The sequence below is a fragment of the Notamacropus eugenii genome, chromosome 4 (genome assembly GCF_028372415.1).
Source record: "Notamacropus eugenii isolate mMacEug1 chromosome 4, mMacEug1.pri_v2, whole genome shotgun sequence".
Lineage (NCBI taxonomy): Eukaryota > Metazoa > Chordata > Mammalia > Diprotodontia > Macropodidae > Notamacropus > Notamacropus eugenii.
The window spans coordinates 416,460,490-416,472,507 of NC_092875.1; the positions used below are offsets into that span (position 1 = coordinate 416,460,490).

At 39.2% G+C, this 12,018-nt stretch overlaps 1 protein-coding gene across 1 annotated transcript in view; it reads left to right on the plus strand.

Annotated features, from left to right (window-relative positions):
* The first annotated feature begins 2,786 nt into the window (after window positions 1-2,786).
* The window catches only part of PAIP1 (poly(A) binding protein interacting protein 1), a 55,990-nt gene continuing 46,758 nt past the window's right edge, over window positions 2,787-12,018 (plus strand). Inside the window, exon 1 of the mRNA XM_072605691.1 lies at window positions 2,787-3,035. The gene's annotated coding sequence lies outside the window, so the exon portion shown is untranslated. The remainder of the gene's footprint in view (window positions 3,036-12,018) is intronic.

A 12,018-nucleotide genomic window follows, 5' to 3' on the forward strand; every position in this document is an offset into this window, starting at 1 on the left:
TAGGGTCTGGAAGTTTAACTCCTAGGGAGGGAAATAGGGTTTACCAGAAAGGGCTCAGAAATTGCTCTGCAGTGGGTTCAGATAAGAAATCTCCTTGAATTAATTATTCCTTAGACAAATATGTTCTATTTTACATATTAGTTACCTTAATTTACAGTGTTAGCCTAAGTTGCAAGGCAGCTGAGGGCCCTTTGAAAGAAATAGATAGATTTTTATTTTCTCAGGTAAGAACCTGGGTCACATTATGAATCATAGAAATTATTATGAGAGAGGTCTCAAGACTTAAATCAGTCTGTCCTATTTCAAATGCATGGGCAACATTTTGGGAGCTTGTCCAGTCTCACTATTTTTTGTGTGATTTTTTTTTTTTATTTGGAGGTTTATGCTTCCTTTACTGGCAGGGCACAAGTAAGCCATGGCAAAAATGACTGAGTACACATAAAATTTGTCACAGTATTAGTTTATCTGCATGATCTTGTTATATTTGGCAAGATGTTGAGACCACAAGAAGAGATTACTTAATGTATTATGTTAGTTAGAAATTGCTGTTATCAAGAAATCTATAGAAAAGTGTCTGTTCTACTGAGCCTGTTAAACCTGGATCACATTGTGTCTTTTTAGGAACTGATTGCTGACTCCAAGTGATTAGATGTGCTTGTCTAGCAGCTTCATCTGAAGAATTATTGCATTTAAAGGCATTTCTGGGGTTTGGTGACTATTTGAAGATTGTTTCATTCTTTGTACTTGCATCCCCAAAGCCAATGTAGCATCTGGCACATATGACCACTTGGTAAATGCTTGTTGAGTATTACTAGAGATGTGTAAAGGGCTATACCATCAATGCAAACCCTCCAACCCAGTGGATTCTTAAATTTTTCTCTGTCATGCATCCTCCGGCAGTCTGATGAAGCCTACGTAACCCTTTTCAGTATCATGTTTATAAGTTCATAAAATAAAATAGAATCACAAAGGAAACCAATTATAATTACAGTTGATGATCAATACAGTAATCAAAAAAATGTTTTAATAAGTTCTCAGACCCCAGGTTAAGAACCCTTGTGATACAGTCTCAACAATGGATTATGACTGAGAATAGTAATAAGCTGAAGGGCACAAAAGAATCATCTGACTTCGACTCTGGCTCCTCTTGAGCTTGCTGGAAAGCTCAATATAAGCGGACCTTTGGAGACTTTGCCTCCCATGTGAACCAGCAGTGACTTCTCATGGTTAACTGTTACATTACTGTTGTGAACTCAAATTATTCAGAGTCAATTTTGTCTGCTTAGGATAAGAGTTAGATTCATGGGAAATCTACTTCTTCCACTTCTTTTTAAGCACCATTTATGAGTAATAATAAATTCCACTCCTTCTTCCTTGTTTCTTAGTGCCTTCCCTTTTCCTTCCATTTTCTTTCCTCTCTTAGGATCATCAAAACTGACCATCTTCAGTCCCTCTGCTTATCTGGATCAATTTCCTCAGTGACCCTTGAAGACATTAGGGTTCTGTCTTGTCTCTTATCCTCCTATTAGAATGTAAACATTTCAACTGAGCCCCTTCTAATTACGTTTCTCTTGTCTCTTGCTTGATAAATGAGATGATATTTGTAAAACACTTAGCACAGTGCCTGGCACGTGGTAAGCACTTAAGAAATTTCTGGACAAAAGGGGAGAAAATTTGGAACCCAAAATTTTGTGAAAATGAATGTTAAAAGTTAAATAAAAAATTTAAAAAAAATCAATAAAAAGAAATTTCTCCCCTTTCCCCTTGTTTGAATTATGTTTTTACCTAGCTCTGGTTTTTTCAAAAAGAAATCTTAAAAGCCTGCTATTCTCTTAAAGGCCCAATTTCCCCCCTGTAGAATTATAATCAATCTTTCTGAGAAAGTAATCTGGATTATAAACCTTTATATTTTATCTTTTGAAATATTGCATTTCCAGGTTTTCCCTCTTCTTCACACCCTGCTGCTTCCACTCTAACCCACCATTTTCATATCCCTTCCACTGGATCCTTTGATTCTACCCCCTGAGAATTCAGGGTCTAGGTTACCTGTTGATTCATTTTTTTACCAAACTAGGACACCATGACACTTCTTAGCCAGCTTCATACCATGTCACTCTCAGCCTACCCTACAACTCCTTTGAAGTCCGTTTATGGTCTCCCCCCTATTAGAACATATCTTCTTGAGGGTAAGAACTGTCTTGATTGCCTGCATTTGTATCTCCAGTACTTAACATAGTGCCTGGCACATAGTAAGTATAATAAGCATACTCTATCTGTCTGTCTGTCTATCTGTATAGTATAATGGCCAATGAGGGTTCAATTCTTAGAGTATGCACAATATACCCTCCTTTGTGTCAACCTACATGAAGACTCAGTGAGTCTATTTCGCCATATGTAACGGAAGGGCAATTCCCTACCCCCAGTCCAGAGTATGATATATTCTCTGACTTTTTCCTCTGGATTTACTATTTAGTAACAAAAAAATCTTTTAATTGGCTGCTGAACTGAAACTGAATGTTCAGACAAAAGGTTGGACTGAATGTTCATACAAAAGGGATGACTCTCATCGTCCCCCCTAATGTCTTTCAGATAAAGAGGAGAAAATACTATGGACCCCTGGGTAGAGGAAAAAGCAGTAAGTAGAAGCAGCCACAGGGGCTTATCTCCCCACCCAGCAACCATACAATCATGAAGATGCAACAGTCTGTTCCTTTGGTCATAGCTGAATCTGCTGGTAGCCACAGCAACCAAGTCCATTGAGGAGCCAGCCCTGAAGAGTTTGACCCAGCCCAGCAAGGAAACAACCCAACTAAGCAGGGGAACAATTCATTCATTAGTTATGCCATAGCCAGACAACAACATTTTCTTCCAGGAAGGAAGAAATGGGCTTCCATTGCCAGGAGGGAAGAGAGGAAGAGGAGACAATGTTTTCAAGCAGCTTCTATAAGTCTGAATCCAATATCCCCAGGAACCAAGTGATAATGTAGATGGTTTTGGGAATGTTGATGTACTTTGATCCTTGCTATACTTTCTCAGTAAGTATTCCTTTTTAAAACCAATTTATGTTCATTGATATTGGAGAAAACACACCAGAGAAGGGCTTGTGAGAACAGTATTATGGAATTCCTACCCTGACAGTGTTAACCCTATAGGTAACAGGAGAGAGCCAGCCTGGGGTATTCAATCTTCCAGTTGAGCACTGGGGAGTTGGGGAAGTTGTCCCACAACCAGCAACTGCTGCAAGTTCTTAGGTGAACCTGACTGTGGTTTCTTGGTTATTTGATCTCTTATTCTTTTCCTGGCTTTTTAGACTACTTTTATTCCTTGAAGTGGAAGCTATGGAATTTAGCTATGACATTCCTGAGTTTTTCTTTCGGAGTTTCTTTCAGCAGGTGACTGGCAGAGTCTTTCTATTTTCATTTTGCCCTCTGGCCCTAATAGAGTAGAGCAATTTTGATTTATGATTTCACAAAATGTAATATCCATGGGTTTGTTTGTTTGATCCTTTCTCAGAGAATACTATGCTTCTTCAATTATCTTTCTTTGACCTATTTTCAGGTCAAAGAGTAGAAACCTCACATATTCTTCTAATTTCTAGACAACCATTTAATATGGAAGGGAATGTTAGAGTGGAAAAACAGTTCATGCAGTTTTGAGGGGCTAATTTGCAACAGATTGTACTGGTGAGTTGTCAGAGATATGGGGCCTATAATGATGTGGTTTTCTAACTACAAGTGAGTATACAAAAAGCTTGAACAGGGAAGGATTCCCATGGCAAGGTTGAAGATTTTGGTCTCTAGGAAGTGGAATTTAGGGTAAAGTCCCTGCTGTCTGAATGGATCGATGGATGAGGTACTCCATGCTCTAACTAGACTTGAACAGAATGAAAACAAAAATTGGCTTACAGGGAGCTAGGGCAGCCTGTGTCGCATGGATAAATTCAGATACATAGGATCTGGCCTACCTTACTTCATATATCCAAAGAAGACTGTGCCTTGTGCTGGAGAACAGGAAGAAAGTCATGACTAGGTGATTACTCTTTCTCTCCTATTTCTAGAAGACTATTAGGGCTAGAATTATATCTATCTGCTTCATATCAGATATTTTAATTTTAGTCGTACTGTGCCCTAAAAGCCACTCTCTGGTCACTCGGAGTGGAAAGTGGTACCACCTCAGATCAGAAAGGTTATTATAATCTTACTCTTGGTCAGCCTGGCTCCCTTCTACCAAACACTTGTTACAGCACATGACAGTTATAGGTAGTGAGCAAACCTAATTCTCAAAATAAACAGTGAAATAGAGATTGGGGAAGTTATGTAGAGTGAGATGAAACCACAGATCAACCAAGGAGAGAGAATCTCATTCAAGAAATCTGTTCTTAAAAGTCTCTGAGTTTGCAAGTATTACAAATTAAGGGAGATGTTGGGGGTGCGGAGGGGCCAGTGTTTCTTGACTCCCTATGGCTCCTGGGAGTTCTTCCATTCACCATTCAAAGTTCATGTCTTGCCTATTTGTCCTGTCTGTCTCAAACTCCATTCCTCTCTCCTCGGTGTCTTTGAAGTCTTTTCCCACTAGGCTCATGGGCTCAGAGGCCTCTCAGTCAATCAAGAGTCATATTTCCCTTCACTTAAGCAGAGTCAGGTCTCATCCAACCCCTACCCCAACCCTAACCCCCATTGGATTATATAAAGACTTTTGGCTTTGTTTTCTCATTGAATTGTTTGTTTCATTCTATTTTTCTTAGAGTTCAGTATGAGAATGATATTTTCTACCTTTTGCTCTAAGTTTATGATCCTGATTTTTTCTTAAAGGGCTCTCATTTCATTTTTTTTAATATCTTGCTTCATTTCATTCATGTACCCTTACAATCTTTATGGTCAAGGCATTTTTGGGGGGACTGTACTTGTATTTGTTGTGGAGTTGTCTCCATCTTCCAGGTTTACCTCTCACACTTGTCTTAACGTTTTGTATTTTTCACTGTTAGAAATTTTCTTCAGTTCACTTAAATTTCCAGCCTCAGTTCTTGGATTGGGAGTATGTGCCAGGGTCAGACTGTTTCATCCTTTATTCTTAGATAAGGTGGGTAGAGCTGGATACTACTGCTGCTGCCTTGCCAAAGTTTTGTTTGGGGTAGTTGTTTCTTCCCTTCCCTTTTCTGAAGCTGTGGTCTGGCATTGGAAGCTAGACCCTGTACTAGAACCAGGCCCCTTTTTCTGCTTCACTCCTTGGATTTTTTAATCCTTAGTTTTCTGGTAACTTAATATAAGTATTGGTCTTTTCCCTGTGTCTGTCTCCTCCTTGCACTCAGTCACCAATTGGGAATTGACTTTCCCCCATTGTTATCTGGTGAAATATTGGAGAATGGAGATTGCACGGGCTTTCAGCCTCCTGGAGTATTCCGGTACAGGCTGCCCAGAGTGCTTCCACTATGTTTCCATTTCTGTCTTTTTGTACAGTCCCCTCCTGAGGCTCTTGACAGACTGGGCTGCCTTCAGATTAAGTTTAACTGATATCAGAGATCACACTAACTTCAACCTCACTGGCAAGTTCCACAGGCTTCCAGCCAACTTCAGTCCTGGGCTGAATGAGTTACTGATGTCTCTCTAAATTTGTTAGATCATTGCTTTATCCTTTCAGATCTTTGCTGAAGTGTTTCTGAGGGGAAGTGGGCTCAGTCAGAACCTTTCACATTGTCATTTTTGCTGGAACTCTATGTCTCCTCTTCTACAATCTAAATATAAATTTCTCCACCTCTCTGCCACCTTCTCACTGTGTTATTTTCAATTGTGTCTGACTCTTTGTGGGGCTTTTTGGGGTTTTCTTGTCAATGATACTTAAGTGTTTGTCATTTTACAGATAAGGAAACTGGGGCAAATACGGTTAAGTAACTTTCCCAGGGTCATACAGTTTGTAAGTACCTGAGGCTAAATTTGAAGTCAGGAAAATGAGTCTTCCTGACTCCAGGCCCTGTACTCTACCCACTGTACCACCTAGCTATTCCTATCTTCCCAGTTACCCAGATTTAAAACCTTTACTCTTCCCTCTCCTTCACCCACCATATCCAATCAATTGCCAAAAACAATTGACTCTATCTCTACACCTCTGTTTTAAAATATATCTGTGGCTTTCTCTATCAAATAGCCACCACTTAGTTCAGGGCCTTATTATCTGTTGCTTGGAATATTTCTTTATTGGCAGCAGCTAGACAGTACAGCAGATAGAACACAGGACCTGTAGGTAGAAAGACCTGTGTTCCAATATGGTCCCAGGCACTTACTAGCTGTATGACCAGGGGAAGTCCCTTAACCTCCATCTGACTCAGTTTCCTTACCTCTAAAATTGGGGATAATAATAATACCTACTTTGCAGGGTTATTGTGAGGATCAAGTGAGACAATAATTGTAAAGTGCTTTACAAGCCTGAAAATACTCTATAAATGCTAGCTAACATTAATATGCCTAATTGGTTTCCATGCTTCCAGACCTTTCCATCTTCTATCTTCCACCCTGTTGTCAAGTAATATTCCTAAAACATCTCTCTGAGCCTATCACTCCCCTACTGAAATAAAAAAAAAATCTCCAGTGGTTCTCAATTATTTCTGGGATAAAGTGCAAACTCCTTAGTCAATCGTTCAAGATGATCTAGTTTTAACTTACCTCCTAGTCTTGATCTAGGACACTCCCCTTGATGCTGAAAAGATTAAGATCAATCCTGTATCATTTTCCTATTGATTCTATTTATAATTAATTGATTTTGTCCTGTAAGTGCTTAAGTCACGATTCTTTGTCTCTTAACTTAGTTTGGAGTTCTGCTGGCCTATAATGGGTTAAGTTTAAAAATCCAGCTCTCCTTCCTGAAGGAATTTAACTGACCTGGGAGACTTTGTGAAAAAACAAAAGAATCTGGGCCTGCTATGTTTATCCTACCAACCTATCTTTCAAGGATATCTGGTTTACTGTTCAAAAGTCTAGGCCACTACCATACACCTGGACTTAAACAAAGAGCACTTCTTAGTCTCATGAGAGAAGGTCATGGCTAGCTTCCATTACCAAACTTGCAACCAGTCACATTGTTTCCTGCACCTCTGCTCTGTAACCAGTCCTGTTATTCTTAATTCTATGATGTCATCTACCCTGTTCCATCCTTTGTTCTAAACTCCCCAAAACACTTGTATAAGGGGAACTGTCCTCTTGCTCGGAGTCTTTGACATTAATGGAGGTAAGCCATGCACCCATTTATTAACAAGTAGCATACCCCTGCTGATAAATGTTATCTTGTATAGAGATCTGCCTCATTTTACCCTTCTGTTAAAATTCTATTGAAATGATGCACTGGGTGTTCTACCAGTTGAACTTCTGGCTATTCTCTTAACTCAACATTCCATCTCTCAGGTCTACATTTGCAGAAGCCACTTTCATGCTTGGAAAGTGCTGCCTCTTCATCTCTGCCTCAAAGAGTCTTCCTCTAGGGAGACTACTCTGATCTCCCTAGTTGTAAATGCTCTTTATTGCCTCTAGTTATTTCTCTTGTCTTTACTCATAGTGTAATGATGTACTACCCTGGTGAAGTGTTAAGTTCCTTGAAGGTGGAATTTTTTTAAATTCAATTTTATTTTATTTTCAGTTCCAAATTCTCTCCCTCTCTCTACTCTCTTTCCCACTTATTGAAAGGGCAAGAAATGCAATATCCATTATATATGAAGTTATGCAAAATATTTGCACATTAGCCATGTTCAGAAAAAAAAGGGGGGAAAAATGCTTTAATTTGCACTTTGAGTCTATCAGTTCTCTATCTGGAGGTGGATAGCATTTTTCATAATGAGCCCCTTGGAACTGTGGTAGATCATTGCATTGTTCAGAGTAACCAAGTCTTTCACAGTTGATTATCTAATGTAGTGGTAATTTAAATGGGAAGATCCTTTCCATTCATTAATAGGCCCATGTGACCTGCTTAAACCACATGGAAGCCTAAGTCACATGAGGTGGGTAGAATAGGAAGGGTGGAGCAGAGCTGAGAGAAAGTTAGAGAAAGAGAGCAGTTAGGGCAGAGAAGAGAGGATCCAGGCAGGCACAATTAGTCTTGTGAGTGTTTGCTTGTGGGAAGGCCCTGGGGGCTTGGCAATGGCTTGGTCCCTTGCAGGGCTAATGTGTATTGACTTCATGGCTACTATAACAGATTTGGCTTTCTGGTGTTGGGATTTGGTTTTCTGGTGTCTGAGTAAATGGGGTTTTTTTTTTTTGCCTTCTGTATGGAGATTCTGTTACACTTTGCCATTTAGAACTACACAGGCATATTCACAGTGGCCCTCGGTGCTGTGAATATTGCGTTGGCGATACATCTATACAATTTGACTGTCTCTGTGTAACTAGTTCTCATGGTTCTGCTCACTTCAATTTACATCAATTCATATGTTTTCACATCGTTTTTTACAATACAGTTGTATCCCATCATATTTATATGCCACAACTTGTTCAGCTGTTCCCCAGTTGATGAACATCCTCTCAGTTTTTAATTCTTTATCACCACAAAGAGGTGCTATAAATATTTTTGTATATATGGATCTTTTTCCTTTTTCTTTGATCTCTTTGGGATAGACCTAGTGGGTCAAAAGGTAACCATGCTTTTGTTCTCCAGAATGGACCAGTACACAACTCCACCAAAGGTGCATTAATGTCACTGTTTTCTCACATCTCCTCTAGCCTTTGTAGTATTCCTTTTCTGTCATCCTAGCCAATCTGATGGGTGTGAAATGATACCTCAGAGTGGTTTTAATTTGCATTTCTCTAATTATTAGTGATTTAAAACATTTTTATATGACTCTTAATAGCTTTGTTTTCTTCTTTTGAAAATTGCTGTTCATATCCCTTGACCATTTATCAATTGAGGAAATGGCTCTTATTCTTATTAATTTGGCTCAGCTCCCTATATATTTAAGAAATGAAATCTCTGTTATAGAAATTTGCTGCAAAGACCTTTTCCCTAATGAAGGAAGAAAATTTTTTAAAATTTTGTCGCTGCTGTTGTTTTAGTCTCCTGCAGTTGACAAAGGCATATACATATGCTGTTCTTATTAAATGCTTGTTAAAGTGAATGAAATTGAGTAAAATTTCTAAGTTTCTAGATACTTCCAAGCTCTTCAGGGTGACAATATGCCAAGTCTATAGAATTAAAGTATATAATGATCTCTAAGGTTATGTGAGTGGTTAGAAAAGTGACAGTTGAGCTCAGAAAGGGGAAGTAAGGTGATGAATTTAATGAAAATGTACTTCGAGGATGATGGACTCAACATGATAAATTAGAACCCAGGAAAAGGGATTGTTAATACTAGGCTAATGAATTCATCAACCTAATCTAGTGTTGTGATCAAAAGAAAAAACACAATGCATTACCTTCAGAGGGTCACGATTTTAGAGCTAGAAGGGTCTTTTGTAGTCATTGAGTCTAGCTCCTTCCTTTTACACGTGAGGAGGTGGACTTGTTAGGTGTCACACAGTTAATAACATTTGAGATGGAATTTGAGACAAGGTCTTCCTGACTGCAAGTCCAGTGTATTACTACACTATACTTACACTGCCTCTAGTTATTAGGAAAGGTACTTTTTAAATTTGATGGCTCTGTGGTTTCTGTGGTTTTGCTGGTATAGATACTCACTTTAATGCAGCAGATCAAAACTCTTCCACACCTTTACAGCCTATGGGATTCTTGTCTGTGTTTTTCCAAGAAATATGCCATGCAGGATAACCTCAACATACTCTGTATTTGGGGATTTTGTTCATTTTGGATTAAGAGCCACATCCAGGCTATACTCTGGTTCTCCATCCCACCTCCACCCCTGCAACTTGCAGTGTCTCCCAGGAAATAACTATCTCACGGCACACTGTAGGTATATACTCCTAAAACTATAACACAGGTGCCCCTACCAGTATATGTACCTTAAACAGTTAGTTCAATTGACACAATTAACTCAAAACAAAGGCACTTGCTAAAGTGACGCAATGTGAATAATTGCAACAAAACATTTCCTTTATAAACCAAAAATGTACTCTCACAAATACACACAGAATTAGTGGGAAATGTGGGAACACAAAGTACACTAGTAGAGAAGCACCCATTTAGCAACACAGATGGCCAAGACAACTCACCCTCTTAGTACTGTAGTGACCTGATGTCCGTTCTCATCTCATAGTATGCTTCCATTACTCCCTGTGGGGACAGAATCTCTGCAGGGCCGGTCATTATATGAGACTCCCCAGTAATCAATTTTACTCTTCAGTGTGATACTCTGGATCTGCTCTCCACTGGATGTGTTATCTCCCCTTGGGATAGATGCCATTATGAGGACAGGGGATAGGGAAGGAGAGAAAAATCTTTCTGAAAGAAATCTTCTCTGATGCATTTAGAAAGAGACTGAAGGAAAAAGGTAAAGAGGGATTCCATATCAACAGCTGAATTTTTTGCTCCATAGCTGCCTCTCTTCTCAGTTGCCAAAACTAACACTTGACCTAATAGAGATTATTCCCTAAGAGAGAATATGTCCCTAGAGCAAAGTTGCTTCTTAAAAGGTTACTATAGTTGTAAACTGACTCTTCAGCCAGCCAAGAGCTCCATCAAGTTTGATTGAAGAACTTCTTGATATTTCCTAAAGAAGCAACACATCCTTTACAAGCAAATTTTACTCCAAATCTGAAAGACGCAAAACACCTCACTGCCTCTGTTAAGTAACTCTTAAATTCAGCAATCTTATCATGTTGGAACCTAATTGAACAGGGGATTTCCATGACCCCTTCTTATTATTTTGGGAGGTACCCATGTAGCACTGGTTGGAACCTAATTGAACAGGGGACTTCCATGACCCCTTCTTATTATCTTGGGAGGTACCCATGCAGCACCTGAGCTGTGTACCTGTTCTCTCTCCCTCTCAGTACATGATATCCTTAGTGGCAGGATCATGGATCTAGAATCGGAAGGAATTCCAAAGGCCATCGAGATGAAACCTCTCATTTTATAGGTAATGAAACTGAAGCCAAGGGAGGTTAGACTTGTCCAAGATCATAAAGATAGTATCAGTGGTAAGATTTGAACCCAGATTTTCTTCATTGCAGACTATTTGCACATACCATGTGTATTTCCTTTGCCATTTAGGTTGCTTTTAGTTATTCTTCTTTTCTCAACAACATGGCAAAACACTATTTTCATAAAGCACCATATAAGGTCTCCAGCCCCTTCACCCCTAGTACTTTCTCAAGTCAATACCACCCATAAATACCTGTTTAACTTTTAAAACCTTTCACAAGCTGACTCCAAACTATCTTTGCATCACCATAGAAAGGGAAGTCCCTTTGCATACTTTGCAAGCCCGACAAACTGGTTTTCTGTGCCTCACAGAAGCATGTTTCCCTTCCCCTTGCTGTTGCATTAGCTGTCCTCTACAACTATAACGGGAATTCACTCCCTCCTCTCCCCTGCCTTATAGGAGTTCCTCCTTTCTTTAAGATGGAGTCCAAGCACTGTTTTCTGCACGAAAATATTCCTGAACCCCCAGTTGATGGTGTTCTTACTCTCACTTCGTATTTGTGAGATGTGTGTGTGCTTGTGTGTGCATATATACACCAACCCCTGGAAATGGATAGGCAATAGGAGCCATGAAAGACAGTGGGATCTTTTCTATTGCAGGGATGGAAGTTCCACACCTAGTCAGTTGCTAGAGAGTTTTGCTCTCTAACTGGGGTATAAACATGAGCCATTTCATAATGACACTTCCAAGTAAAGAATTATTATGATTTCAAGACCAGTTTTATAAATCTACCTTGTAGATATGAGTCAAATTTATGATTCTATACGTACTCGACTCCATTAAAATGCAAGCTCCTTGGGAATTTTGATTGTTTCATTCTTTGTATCTATATCATGTAACACCTAGCACAGTGTTTGGAAATTAGTAAATATTCAATAAATGTTTACTGATTGATCTATTTTGTTTTCCCAGTATAAATGCACTGAGAGTATTTTTTGAAGTAC